This window comes from Cupressus sempervirens, chromosome 4 (assembly GCF_028749045.1).
Source record: "Cupressus sempervirens isolate cs-2001-9-10 chromosome 4, ASM2874904v1, whole genome shotgun sequence".
NCBI lineage: Eukaryota > Viridiplantae > Streptophyta > Pinopsida > Cupressales > Cupressaceae > Cupressus > Cupressus sempervirens.
In genome coordinates this window covers 626,951,756-626,967,237 of record NC_143121.1, presented here as the reverse complement: position 1 = coordinate 626,967,237, position 15,482 = coordinate 626,951,756, and positions in this window count along the sequence as shown.

Genomic DNA, 15,482 nt, shown 5'->3' with positions numbered 1-15,482 from the left:
ACAAGTATGTCTCCTTCAAAAATGTTTCTTGCTTTTCTTGCATTCAAGTCTTCAATTGATATTGCATTAGGGTTTCCTAGTTTTGACCTGCACAAAGTATTATGGTGTTAGTCTAGTATTGTAGTGGTTTGATATTTAACATTTCTTCAAATACTAGAAATTCATGTATTGATTTGTTATTTTTCATGTGGGAATTCATGTTATTGGAAATGAGAAAAGCTCAGTACCTTTTTGTTGTTTTCTCTTGCTTGACATGTGTTCCCTTTCCTGTTCTTTTTCTTCCTTCCATTATTGTGCTGCACAAAAATGTAGAACATTGAAATATATACTAATATATTAGAGTTATTGTCTTTGATACATAAAACTCTTAGGTGTAATATGTATTTGCATTCTTGTATGTGTTCTTCTATTTAATTTTGTGTTTGGTTGTCTATGTATTAGCAATCTAGAGTGGAGTATGGAACCTTATGAATGTAGCAAGGTGATCAGTCCAGTATGCTTATGCTTTGTAACAACAACATATATTACTTGAGTTTGTCCAGATGTGATCAATTGATGGATTGTATACATTTTGTGTTTTTTCTATGATGTAATTCATGTTGTGGTATTGCATATATTTTTGAAGATTTTCTTTCTTAGCATTTCTTGTTGACATATCAATATTGAAATCACCTACAATGTATAGATTAGTCATTGGTTTGGCATATGCGGTGACTTGTTGAATAATAGTGGCATATTCTTCAATCGGTGTGTTAGGTCTTGCATAAACATTACATATATTTAGTTCATTGCTTTTGATCAAAGTTGTTATTGTAATAGATTCTATATTTGTTGTGTTATATTGCTTTATCTTTGAAATGACTAGGGTTTTGTTGGCTAGTGTCATTATACCATGTATGTGGTAGGCATTGAAGTTGTTGAAATGTTGAAATTCATCATTTATTTTAGGGATTTGCATGTGTACTTCTTGAATGCACATGATGTCAGATGACATTAAATCATAGTCATTAGTTATATCATTTATGTGAGGCTTTAAACTACGTGTGTTTAGCGTGCATAATAGCATGGATGATGTGTTATGACAACATGTATCATCATTCTCTAATTGCCATTTTGCACTTGATTCTAGGCGAGACATTTCGAGATGTATTCTCTCTTTGATTTTAAAATTTTTTGGTGTTAGAGGTTTTAAAAGGAATAATGAGTCAATTGTTTTAGTTCGTGATAGTGTTGTATATGTTAATCCATGTTGTCTAATGCCTGTGGGGTTGAAAGCCATTGCCTCCATTGTAAGTCCTTGTGACCTATGTATTGTTCTTGCACATGCTATCTGTATAGGGAATTGTTTTTGTACAATAATTTTATTTTTTACCGATGCCTTTTGGATAGGTCGAATAATGCGTAGTATCGGTACCCAGTCATTTTCAATTTTTTCTGTATAGCATTGTACGAGTTTCTTGCGTTGTTGTTGTCCAATTGTATTGTCGTTAAATTTTATCCAAACTATGTCAAAATCATTATATTTTGTGTATGCTTTGAATATTCCATCTGATCCATTTACTAGACCATCTTTTGTGTTGTAGTTTCCTGCATATAGTTCTACCAAAATATTTGGTTTGAGATGAATTTGATGTGGGAGTGAAATTGTTCGTGTGTGTAGGCGTAATGCATTGTTATTTTCACCATGTTCATCAATGGCATTGAGGACAGTCATTTCACAAGGAACTACTGCAAGCATTTTTGTATTATGAGCATCGACATCGATTCTTCTATAGAAAAGGAATGGCAGTGTTGGGTCCAATGGTGGTTCTCTCATGCATTGTTCATTGATGTAGTGCAAATCTTCATTTGTTTGCATGCCTATTCTTATTTTGTTGAGAACATTAATGAATTTTTCATCGTTTTGCCTTACTATACATGTTAACGAATAACATTTAACGTTGTCTATCCAAAAATTGTAAGGCATCAATTCTGACATAGTTGCTTTATTTTCAAATACGACTGCATCAAGTACTGGTTATGCTTGGTACAAGTCTCCACAAAAAATTATATCGACATTTCCAAAGTGTACAGTAGGCATTTGCATTATCTCACGCAATTATTTGTCAATGTAATGTAGGAATGTTGCACCAACTAATGATATCTCATCCATGAGAAGTACATGTAACTGATCATAGTGCTTTGACATTGCATCTAGTATGTCGCTATTGAGTGGCAAGAAGTAAGATGTGATAAAAGGTATGTGGAATGTTGAATGTAATGTGACTCCACCTACATTGTGTGCCGCATTTCCTATGTAAGCTGTTATTAGGCCTTTTGGTTTTTTGGGATCACTGTCGATGTACTTATTGTAGATCCAAAGGAGAGCTTGGTATATAACTTTTGCAGTGAAAGTCTTTCCAGTTCCGGCTCCACCTATCAAGAATAGATGCAATGGGTTCTTGTTGTTTAAAAAAAAAAAATTAACAATATCTTTGAAGATTGCTTGTTGTTCTCTATTTAGCATTTGCCTCAATTTGTAGTACTCATCGTTGTCCATAATTTGTGGATGGTGGCTTATTTCAAAAGTGTTATAACGTATGTTGCTTTGTATCTTTTGTACCTTGTGTTGGATGTCTTTTTGTATGTCATATTGCTCAATTTTCTCGTGTTTGTTGATTGTGAGGGTTTGGCTATCCATTTTGTCATTTTTAGTATCTAGATCCTTGATTGCTTTTTCCATGTCACCCCATGCAGGAGCTGTGTTATGGTTAAACTTTGCTTGATTCGTTATGATTATTTGCTGATAGTATAAATGTGCTTGTTCCCATGATGTAAAACTTTATTTCAATGTGCTCTCATTGATTGTAAATGGAACATAGAGTATTAATTGTTCTCTACAATAATTTTCTAGGTCCATGTGTTAACTGAAGTTGATAAATCGTATTATACTCAGTTTTGCTTTTTGTGTGTATTTTGTGTCCTTTTTGCTATACTTGGAGACAAATTCTGCAAGGCATATGCTATGAAGGATTGGAGATCGACCTAAATAGTAGTCCACTAAAGATTTTGAGAGGACATTTTTTGACTCATCAGGTTCTTTAAGTAATTCTTTATTGCTTTTCAGTATAAATGTGTGATTGTGATCATCTCTTATGTCTATGAATATGCACTTTCTTGAGCTATGATTTAGTGGCAGTGATAGAACTATGTGTACTACTTGTTGTGATGACATTTGTTGCAAATTTAGTACCGCATTTCCTAGCTTTGTTATCATTCGTATTGCATCAATACTATCTTGTTTGTGGTCATTACATATTCTTTTAAATGTATTTGTCATTGTTTTGTCCACTTTTGTCATGTATGAGCTACAATACATTGTTGCAGCATATGCGTTCAGTACAAATTGTGCATCAGTATTGGCTCTCCATAGTTGTGGAATTGTCTTCGCAAAGCTGTTGTTCCAAATTTCTGATGGCTTTCGTCGCAAAAAGAGCATTGATCATTGCAGAGTTGATCTTAGAGCCAAGATATATTCTTCTTCATTTGTTCCAATTTCATCTAAGAACATTTGAAATGTGTATGGCAGGTCATAGTTTGCCTTTTCTAATATTGCAAAGATACTTTTTGCTTTTGAACTTATTGCTTCATTCTTCTCTGACAATGGTTCAAGTATTACTGTCCTTTGGAGGGGTGGAAAAGGAAAATTATATCTACATGAAATCTTTCTTAGTCTTCTACATCGCTTTGTGTGGTGGTTCTTGTGAATTGTACGAAGACTAGGCTCTATATGTTCAATTGCACAAATAATGTACTTGTCAATAAAGTCTATGATGGATGTATTGCTATTTGTTCCATATATTGGTGCATTTTTTACCCAGAGTAGGAAATGATCATGTTCATTTCCTCAATTTTGGAATTCAATTACAAAGAAGTAATCCACAACATTTCCAAAGAATGATTCATCAGTTAAAATTAATTTCTTCATTGCATCTATTCTGTGCCTATAGTATCGTGCACAAGTTACTGGGTCTTTCTTTATCAAATTGCATTTGTCACCTTTTGTTTCATACTCTTTTTGTTGTTCAATTTTTGACTGATGCACATTGTGCAATTGTTCGAGTCTAGTTAATAGTGGATCCCAATTTTGTTCTGCACTAGTAAAAGTAACCAAAAAAGTTGGAGGCCCTAGTTGGCATATCATTGCAAAAACATTCTTCTTAAGTTGGTGTACGTAGTCTGGTGATATTCTTATTCTTTTAAAGTCAACGTATCCAATGTTTGATTTGAGAATTCTTTCCAAGTTGGGTTTTTGCTTAACATCTTTTGCTTGTAATTTGCGTCCTTTCAATTGTCCCTTTCGTATTCTTATCCACATTGTAGAGAGTACTTGTTGCACCAATATCTTGGTAGTCTTGAAGAATATATTTGTCGTGTGGTATGCAAAGTACCTTTTTGATTGTAGGAGTTCCCATCGTGCAATCTTTTGGTAAGAAAATCTTTGAATGATGTCTTCGTCATGTGGTTTACCAAAGAATAATGTGGGAAAATTCATTTCCTTAGCATATTTGTCTTTGAATATTCCAATTGGGTGGTGCTCTTGTGCAGGTGTGACGTCAATTATCTTGTCTTGCATTTTATGTATCGATCTAGATTCAGTGAATCCATGTACCAAGGTTTCTGAAGGCTTATTATGTTCTTCGTCATCGTCAGACTGTGTTGCATTTTCACTGAATGGAGAGGATGTTTCATCTTTGCAACTTGCATATGTCCTTTCATTCTCAACATTAATCTCAAGAGCTTCTTTCCAATCTTCTTTTATTTTAACATTTTCCATTATGTATAGTGATGTACTTGTGAGTTTTGAGAGTGCTTGCATCACTATATTTGGCCGCACCATTCCTATTTGAAATGCATTTTTGTATTCTAGTCGCCTTTTGAGAGCAACGACAATAGTTGTTGTGCTATTGGTTGTTTGTGGTAGTGCATTTTGTATGATATTCATGTTCACAGGAACATTGATAATAGAACCTGTCAATCCCACTTGTGATCTTTTGTATCCTAATTCCCATATTTGAGCAAATGCAATTCTCACTGACACTAGTCGTTCTTATAGTTGTGACAATATTTGCACATCTTCTATTGGTTCATTAATTCTAATATTTTTTGGTGTACTATATGTTGGGAGCTTGAAGTGTTTCAATGCAAACAAGCATGTTCGACATATGAAATTATTTGGTGCTTCATATTTTATTTGCATCAGAGTATAATAGTTGTTCTTTTCCTTTTGTTTCATTGGTCTGATGTCTTTCATGAAACACAATATTTAACAAATTGAGCATGTGTGTTTTGGTGTATCCTAGACTGTTGTTTCAAATATCTCTATTGGTGACAATCTAGTTTTTATTTTTTTACCAGATGACATTGTCCTGCCTCTTCTTCTTTTTCTTTCGATTCTAGATGTGCATGTTGACTTATTTTGAGTGTTCTTGCTCCGATTTGCATTATTCGGTGTATTATTTTGCATATCTCTAATAAATTTCTTAAGATGACATAGTCGAAGTGCATTTGTTGTATTTTTTCTAGTATTACTTGGAGAATCTCTGATAAATCTCTTGAGGTGACATAGTCGAAGTACATGCTTTCTATTAGGGCTCTCTAGTTTGATATTTTTAATGTGCACCTTGTCATGTCCTATATTATTTTTGTTTGCAACTTCTACAATGTGTTGTGTGTTATGCTCTTTTATAAATCTCTTCAGTTTGTTGTATCGCATTTGTGCTCGATGAATGACTCTTTCTGACTGTAATCTTAGTACTGGTTCAAAGTGACTAGCAGTAGGATTTGTATCATGAAAGAGGATTGAGTATGCTTCTTCTTCTGTTGATTCATTGAAGTGCAAGTACTTTCTTGTTGTTGTTGTTGACCAAATGCATATTTGTATTTTTAACCACTTCGATAACCAATGAATGCAGAATATATCTCCCCATAGTCCGACTTCTCCATTGTGTATGTTTTGCTTTGCAGAAAGTTGCATTCTATGCAAATATGTTTCTGGTTCATGTACTCAGTGCAATTCATATAGAGTTTGTGGATGAAGTTCTATACTATACGAATGTAATGCTTCTGATTCACCTTCTTGTTTGCATTGTAAGAAGTAATCAATGGTTCCATTTCTTAGCTCAAGTGATGTATATCTATAATTTAGTAGGAATTCCAAGGCGTCAAATAAGCAGTCTCCTGTGTTGTACTTGAATGTTGGTACTCTGCATAGTCCTTCATTCTCTAGTGCAATGTCAATATTGCAAGTTCTATCTTGACATGTTGGCTTGCAATGCTCTAGGTCTATAATTTCTATTTGATTTTGTATCATTTTATGTTTCAGGAAGGACTAGTACCACCTTGGTTTTCTTTCACTTGTATACTTACACTATGTTTCTTTTCTACATGCGGATATTGCTTTCTTGCATGACAAGATGCATCTTTTCAATATACTATTTTTAGTTATCTTGGATTATTTACTTTGATTTTTCTATTCTTTAAAATTACACTTGCCATAAGAAACTATACTATACATTGTAATATGAAGTCCCATTTTTTCAGAAGTATCTAGTATGGAACAATTCAACTTTCATAGAATGATTTAGATTTGCACTATGGTTGTCATGACAAGAAAGTGTACTTCCACATTGATACTTTTGTAGAGGAATAATTTCATACACTATTTCACAATGATAAATGTAACTTGAAGACATGTAGGCCATACAAAAACTTGTACTTCTTTCTACTATTGCATAGTAAAAAAAGATATATTATGATACTAGAACAGAAAACACATAACATGTTGCATCATTAGAATTCCTTGATGAAATATTCAAAAAACAACATGCTAATATTTTTATAGAGGAATAATTGCATGCACTATTTCACAATGATAAATGTAACCTGAAGACTAGGCAGTACAAAAACTTATACTTCTTATCTCTTCTACTATAGCATATTAGAAAAAGATATATTACGATACTAGTCTAAAACACACATAACATATTGCATCATTAGAATTCCTTGATGAAATATTCAAAAAACATAATGCTAATAAAAAACACAAGTGGCAAATACAAACATTGATACTCCTCTTATTTTTTGGTCATGTCTTCATGTTATCTTTATGTTTTTTTTCATGTTTCCTCTTCACATTGCCACCTCAATATTAAATAGTCATTGATGAAGTAAAGAAAAATGCTAATACAAAACACAAGTAGCAAATACACAAATTGCTACTATGCTTTTCTTCAATCATGCCTCCATATTATCTTTTTGCTTTTTCCACCTTCTCTTCACATCTCCACATCAAATATGATATGTTGACTATGTCATCAAGCAATAGAAATAATGTTGAGATTGCTCTATGTCTGTACCATTTGAATCATAAATTCAATGGTGAAGCTCAATGACATTATTCTCTGATGTCACATGGAAACTGGAGAAGTCAAATGTGTCATGGTTAACACCATGCATGTCTATATCGTTAGGATTGGCAACAAGATTGTTTAGAAATGAAGGAACATTTTCACTAGGAACATTACTATCATATTTTTCTATAATTGGATCCATGTTGAGAATTGTAGAATTCCATTTTTCATGAGACAGGTGCACGAGGGAAACAACTTGTTCCAGTTGTTGCAATGGGCATGAGTTTATCAAATTAGAGGGATGTATATTCTGATAACTTGTTTCAAAATTGAGTAGTCGAATTGCAGTAGGATAGGTTGATTCAAATAATGGATAGTGAATTTTTGTGTCACTTTCTGAAGAATACATGCTATCTATGCTAGTAGCATATATGGAATTGATATGTTCTTTCCATGGAAGATCTTGTACTAGATTTCTATGAAAACTTTCAAGAATGTTAGGTTTCATGTGCATCATGGTTAGATAGTGCTGGTTCTCAGTGATGGGTATTGTTTGACCAAAATGATCATTTGTATAGACCATTGACATTGGACCATTTTTACCTATTTCTATTGGACATCGTTCAACTTGAAGGGTCAATCGAAGTTGATCTTTCTCTAAGTGAGAGATACTTTTTGTTTCATGTATCTTTGTATCTAGATGCACAATATTTGTAATGGCTTTGTATCCTTTGAAGGATATTGCAGCCAGATCATATGCCATAGCAGCTTCCTCTTTGGTATCAAATGTTCCTAGCCATTTTTGCTTTTTTTGTATAGGATTCCACACTTGTGCAACATAACGACCACTTGAACGTTTCCATACACCTCGATATGACTTTTCTTTTGGATAGATTTTAGATCCATTGCAAAATGACATATGTCCTTTTTTTTCTTCAACTTTTTTAAAACGTTCTTGCAATTCAGACAATTTCATGTATTTAGTTTTCTTCCTGTTTGATCTCATTACATTTGAGATCTGAGTGCTCTGCACATTGGAAAATTGATTATGAGGTGTATAGTTGACATGGCAAAAGTTGGTGTGTGCATTACTGCCTCTCATTAACATGCTGGCCATATCATAGGCAAAGGCTGCTTGTTCTACTGTGTCAAATGTTCCTAGCCAATTTTGTCTTCGTAGCTTGGGCAATGTTATCTTTGCCGAAAATCAACCAGATGCTTTCTTGCGAACACCCCTGTATGTCTTCTCCATTTCTTCTTTTGTGTTTCTATGGCACAGTTAAACTTGTGTTAAGACATGTCTCAATACACACATGTTTACATTACACTACAAATGACCAATCCTCTCAAACAAAAATTTCAATTATAAAGAAATGAAAACGATATGCAATTCCAGAAAATAGTAGGTCGAAAATGACTGTTGTCATATTGTTCATAATCATCTTTTGTCAGTAGTTACTTGTAGCTTATCTCCATTATAAACATTATTTCCATACTATGATCAATTAGAACACTACTAGCTGATAAATACTAATTTTCATTATTACTATCGTGACTAGTGACATTACTATTATTGTATGTTGCTTGGTTACATACCAAATGCATACAATATGGCTACCGTACACAATACAATTAACGTTACAAACCATGAAGTATTGTCCACTATGAAGAATAGTGTAAAACCTACTAATGTTATCAAGATTAGTGTCATCCATGCTTTTATTACAAGTTCTTCATAAGTAGGCACATGCTCAATTTTGTTCTCAGCCAACATAGTCATCATGTTCTGTGGATATGCTCCATTCACTGCAAGGGGGTCAGCAATCCAGAGACATTGTTCAAAAAGTGGAAAACAAATTGTTTGACTGTGGGTGGTCTCGACTTACAAATGTATATATGTGTTTTAATCTATTCTATGAGGTTCTGATTATAGATTTTGTAGTCAAGAAGACAATATAATTAGTAATTTTGCATCTTTGAGATCTATTCAAGCACACTGTGTCTTTGACTTCTTTTGTTGGCAATCATTGCTTTGAAGACAGAAACTTATGCCAATAGAGATATGATGAAATGCTAACATGGATCTTAAGGGAATAATACACAAAGAAACAAGCAAATTTTGGAAACTTGTAACTTTGAAATTTCAAGATTCTAATCAAATGTATAACTTTACTTACTATTTTTTTCTTCACTCAACTACCAAGCTTGTGTATTTGGTACTTGTTGATTTTCCTGCTTTGCAATAAAAATTTTGTATTAAGAAAAGCATAATCAAACCTTCACAACATTAGATGTAATTAATTAGGTCACTAGTTCTTATTCTACATATGTGAAAAATAATTTATTGTGTGGCATAATCATTGTGCACAAATTAAACATAGTAGATCAAACTTTTACTAGTTCGTAATCAACTTTGCAAAAAAATGATTAGCTAAATAAAGCTATCTGCATGTTTGCAACAATCAAAGTTCAAAACAACTTCTAATATATTATAAAGTGAGATGGAAGTTACTAGATACATATTGTAATATATTTTTTGAAGCCTCAAGGGATACTTCACTAAGAAGCAAATGACATTGAAATGACCATATACATATTATACTATATCATAGTAAAAAATATTATAGCTTTTACATGCAAGTTGTGAACTTCCATTCATAGTAAGCATAAACTTATACATCATCACTATATTCTTGTAGTAATTGTCATCTTGTAATCATTAGTTCATCAATAAAGAAAGCGTCATCTCCCAATATCTGCTACAAGATGAATGCCAAGTGGCTCAAAACTATTCTCAAATACAAACAAAAAATGACACGAGTAATGATGCTTTATGATCTTAGCTGCCAACGCTCCTATATCATTATCATACCATTGCCCAATAATTTATGTGTTGTCATGTCTTATAATCCATTCAAGTGAGAACATTGGATATGTTACCACAAGGTTTATTATGGACAAAAGTGTTTCATCTTCAGCAACTGTGCTAAATGGTGATAGTTCGCAAAATAGTGTCGTGCATGTTGGATTGAAAATGGTTGTTAATTCTTGTGCAGTGTGATTTCCAGGAGGGAAATGTCTTATGATATCTTCAAAATGAACTATGATATGAGCTTCCCTATATTGCCGCACCGGATGTTTTAAGTAAATCAATTCACCATTAGTCATGAATGGGGATAGAACACGAATTTGATTAGTGTGTGGTATTGGTTGAATGTCTCCCCATCCATCATATCTGAACATGACAACATGCTTATCATAAAAATATCTTTCCAATATTTTCCTTTGGCATTCCTCTGGAAGTTCTAGAATTTTTTCAAGAATACTAGATACTGGACTTTCAGAGAGGTGATCTGTATCACATTCCAATGAAACAAATGCATCAAGAAAATCCATTCTTGTGTAATATGGAGATGAAAAACCTGTTTTCAATGAGGAACATTTCTTAGAATTTATCGAGCATCAGTTAGTTCTAAGATATATGTTGCACTTAGTGTCATTCTTTCATGGATATACTTTTTATGGCAATAATTATATAAATATCATTAATATAAACGATTCCATACATACTATTGAATAAATGTGCAACAGATGACTATCAATTACAATGTTTCATTTTCCACCAATGGTTTCCACTATTCATTGCATGTTAATAGTATGCTTTTCAATAAATGTGCAACTGATGGCTATCAATTACAATGTTTAATTTTGCATCAATAAATTCCACTATTCATTGCATCTTAATAGTATAATTAGTATTCAAGTTCTAAACTTCGCTATAGTAATAATAGTATCATAAGTTTACAACCAATTATATTCATAACAAAGCTCGAAGAGACATTACTTTAATAATCTTTTTATTCATATATCGATACAATATTCACATTACTTGTACATACTTGTTCATTCATAGCATAAAGTACCTAGATAGAGCACCTAGTCTTTGCAGTATTCTCCATACTTTGTAGATACATGTAACAATACGCAAAGCACAATAGTCTATGTGTTATTTTTCACACTTCATACATACATGTAACCATAGGACAAGGATGATGTGGTAATTGAACTTTGACATTAGTACTTCCAATTTATGAGAAAAAGTCAGTTTATAGTACTACTAGACAATCAAACAGTTCATGAAGAGCTTGCAGTTGAAGGAGTTGGAGCAGTCAAATCTATAGTTGGAGTAGTGAGATTTGCTTCAGTTGGGAGTTGTTTGTCACTTGGATGCTTCTATTCATATTGAACACTAGTTTCCTTGGGTAGATTTGTGTACAAAGACATGAATGCATTGTACAAATTTGTCACTCTTGTCACAAGATGTTCACCCAAATGAGTAGCGTGTGCATTTAATGCATGAACTAGAACAAGGTCATATTTATTAGTAATAGCTAAATGCACAGCACTATAAATGCATGATGCAACCTCACACTCTTCAACTGCTTTATGAGAAAAGAGGTTGCCAGCGATAGATGCATGTGGAGTTCCTTGATATGCACAAATTGCTTCATGGTATCCTGTTGGTGGTACAAAGTACTCTCGTACATAAGCATTTGCTAGTTTCTCAACGATTGTTGCTTCTTGTACGAAGTCCATACAATTCGACAAGAATCTTGAAACAATATCAGCATAGAAAAATTTTCCTGAAGCATTTTTCAAAAAGTCCTCGCCTATCAGTGTCCTTAGAGATTGCTCAACGCATGAACAGTCAAATATGAAGACATGTCGCATTGTGGTTGATTCAATTGGTCCTATAATAGGACAGTCCCACTACGGCCTTGGAATACATACTAGCTTATCCATTTTCAAGTTGTAAAGTCTATTATCAACTTTTCAATTGTCAGATTCTACAGTGCTTTGAATTTCTAAAGCTAGTTATATTAGTCACTAGTATAATTCTCCTAGTAGAGAAAGTAATTGCTCAAGATTTTGAAAAACATGTTGCAAGTATTGTCTATAGCACAAGTTTTTTTGATTTAAAAGAAAAATCAACAAGATGCACAATAATACTATTTATTTTTCTGTTATTTTGTTATGTTTTATTTATTATAGCAATCAATTAACATAGAAACATAGAAACAAATTATAACATTTCAAAAATTTTGATATAAAAATCCAAAAACAATACTTGAAAACTTATTTAATTTTCTTTGTTTTTAGTGAATCATTATTATTAAAACATCTTAAATAGGTATCATAATGAAATGTAGTTATATATATAATAATAATATATTATACATAATGCAATTAAAATAAAACAACACAAATACCTAATAATAATAATATATAAGTTTCACTACTACAAATTGCCACTCTTCTATGAGTGCTATTTCAAGCTCTCTTGTGGGGCCTTTTACATCATTATTAGCTAAAATGAATAGTATATCTTTATTACTACATGATTATAGTTAACTGATAAATGAGTAATTGAAGAGAATACCAAGTTAACGTATGAATTATTATACAATATTAAATCAATTTATACCATATATGTTATTGATTAATAATTTAAACATGATATAAATATATAATATGGAAATAGTCAATAAAACTAAAAGTAATTTTGTCATAAATCTTATTATAAATTATTAAATGTAGAATATAAAAGTTACATTTGGAATTTAATTTTTAATTTTTTTTTAAAAACAATATTAAACTTAATGTAATGCATTGTAAAATCACAATATTTAAATTAATAGATTTTTAATCAAGAAATTTAAGATTTTTAAAATTTTAATACATAAGTTAAATTTCAAAATTAATTATTTTAAATTTTTTATATATTATTTACTAAAAATATATATAAAACAATGCAACTCTTAATAGCAATAGTGTATTTTAATTAAAAAATATTGATCTACTGAGGAATTTGCTTAGATCCGCTAAATCTACACTTTCCTGCAATCCATTTTTTCCATTATGATCGTGAATTGTTTGTAGTTCTACCCTGAATTTAAATAGAACATTTCAGTAATTGTCATGTATTAAAAGCTAAACTAAGTTCTATTCTAAACAATTCTTTACATTTCGTGTAAAAACCACTCAATGTTCCTCAAAGATTTAACAAGTTTAATCCTTAATCGGCATTTTTAAAAAATAGATTCAACAAGATTCAATAGATAACATCTCTGTTTTTAAGCAAATTACAATCATTTGATAAAACTCATATTATGCAAATAAAAACATATTCTTGCTTATAATAATCGACTTGAAAACTCAAAAGAGCACTCGATGTATTATCAACAAACACAAACATTGTGATTAAAATATAACTTGAAAGTATTCGCTCCAATGCCAATCACCATCTAAAGAAATTCCAGCTACACAATCTACTGCAAATAATCTCTATTTCAAGTATTCACTAAATAGACAACGCACCAACCAACCAAAAACAAAAGGAAGGAAATTGTGGAGCCTAGTAGGATTGCATCACATTGACCAGTCTCACATGGAGACAACTGAGAATGAATAGCCGTTAAATTGCAACCTACGACGAAGAGCATTAATTGGAAAACAAAATTCAAGAAATAAAAATATGGTAAGTTTTATATTGTAGCTATGAGTTTTAATTCTATTGCCAAAGATATCTAGAAAATAAATACATCTTACTATTTTAGCTAACTTTGTGTTGTCGAAAAGATGAGTGTAGATATCCAGTCATTGTTTACTATTTGCAGAGACAAAAGATAAGGCCCACTTTGAATTCAACTTGAGTTTTTGGATAGCTAGCAAAAGAACATGGTTGTATCTTTGTATCATTTATTAAGTGGTTTCAGAATATATTACAAATCTTTGCTACCACCATTTACATTTAAAAAAAGTTTACAGGTGGTTTAATAGTAAAAAGGATAAGATATTTTCCTCTCAGAAGTAATGAGAAGCTTCAGTAGGACTTCTGTCTTATACGCTATAGAAGAAATTATTTTCGTGGAAGTGTCAACTCTCAGCGGCATATGTTTTATATATCTGGTGGTTTTGGTACTCACGTTTTTTATTTGATTTGTTTAACAAGCATAATTCTAAGTTGGGGTATCGTGATTATGTGGATCAGTTGTATTGTCATCCACTATTGGATATGATTAGGCGTGTTCTCCTCATGGTAAGTAAATAAGAAATTTCTATTAATGCCTTGCTACCACATAGGAAGATCAGAAGATTAAACTCAAGCCTTGCAAGAGAATTACATATAATTTCTTTCACTTTGCCAGATCTCGTCTGCAGGAATGGCAGCCAATCTTTTCCTAATAGGGATTGCATTCTACTTAAAGGTAAGGATTGTGTTCTCAGTTCTAGCACATGCCCAACATATGTAGGCATCTACTCATATTTTCTTTGGATAAACAGGAAAAATAAAATTCTTATTGTTAAGCAACTCTATGTATTTTGATAATCTAAAGGTTGAGACTCAAGGCCTGAAATTAAAGTTTGACCTCATGTTTCATGAATCTTGCAAAGCCATATACCAGCGGCTTCACAAGCATCATCAATCTCATTCCTTGAGATCATAAGCGCAAGGTGCTCAGCTGAGCATTGCAGGATGTGCTCAGGCAGTCACATAAATCAACAACCTCAAAGGTTAGGAATTAGATGTTCCTTTGTTGTTATCTGATACAGAAATGAATACTCATATGGCGATAGGGCTTGGACCAGCGTTCATGAGAGTAGGAAAATGAATGCAGGAGTAAAGATGCAAGAAGCTGATGTGTAAGATCAGATATGCTAGCACAGTCGTTGATATGGTCTATGATAGATGCTACTGAGGACAAGCTGCTCCATTGCTAAGGTGCACAATAATAATTGCATACAATCAGAGAAATACTGGCAGCCCATATAGGAATCGCTGATATAAGATTTACTCTTTCAAAGTATAACAAATGTTTTACCATCAAAATAAATAGTCAAAATTACTGATTCGTTATAGTCTCTTCAATTAAAAATAAACATGTACAGAATAAGTTTTCAATATTTTATAAGTTCAATGTAATAAAAAGTCATTTTCATTTATCATTCTTCAAACTTAATATAAAATAATTTACTCATCTTCATGAATATATAATATAATTTTACAAAAAAATTCAAAGTGGTGAAATT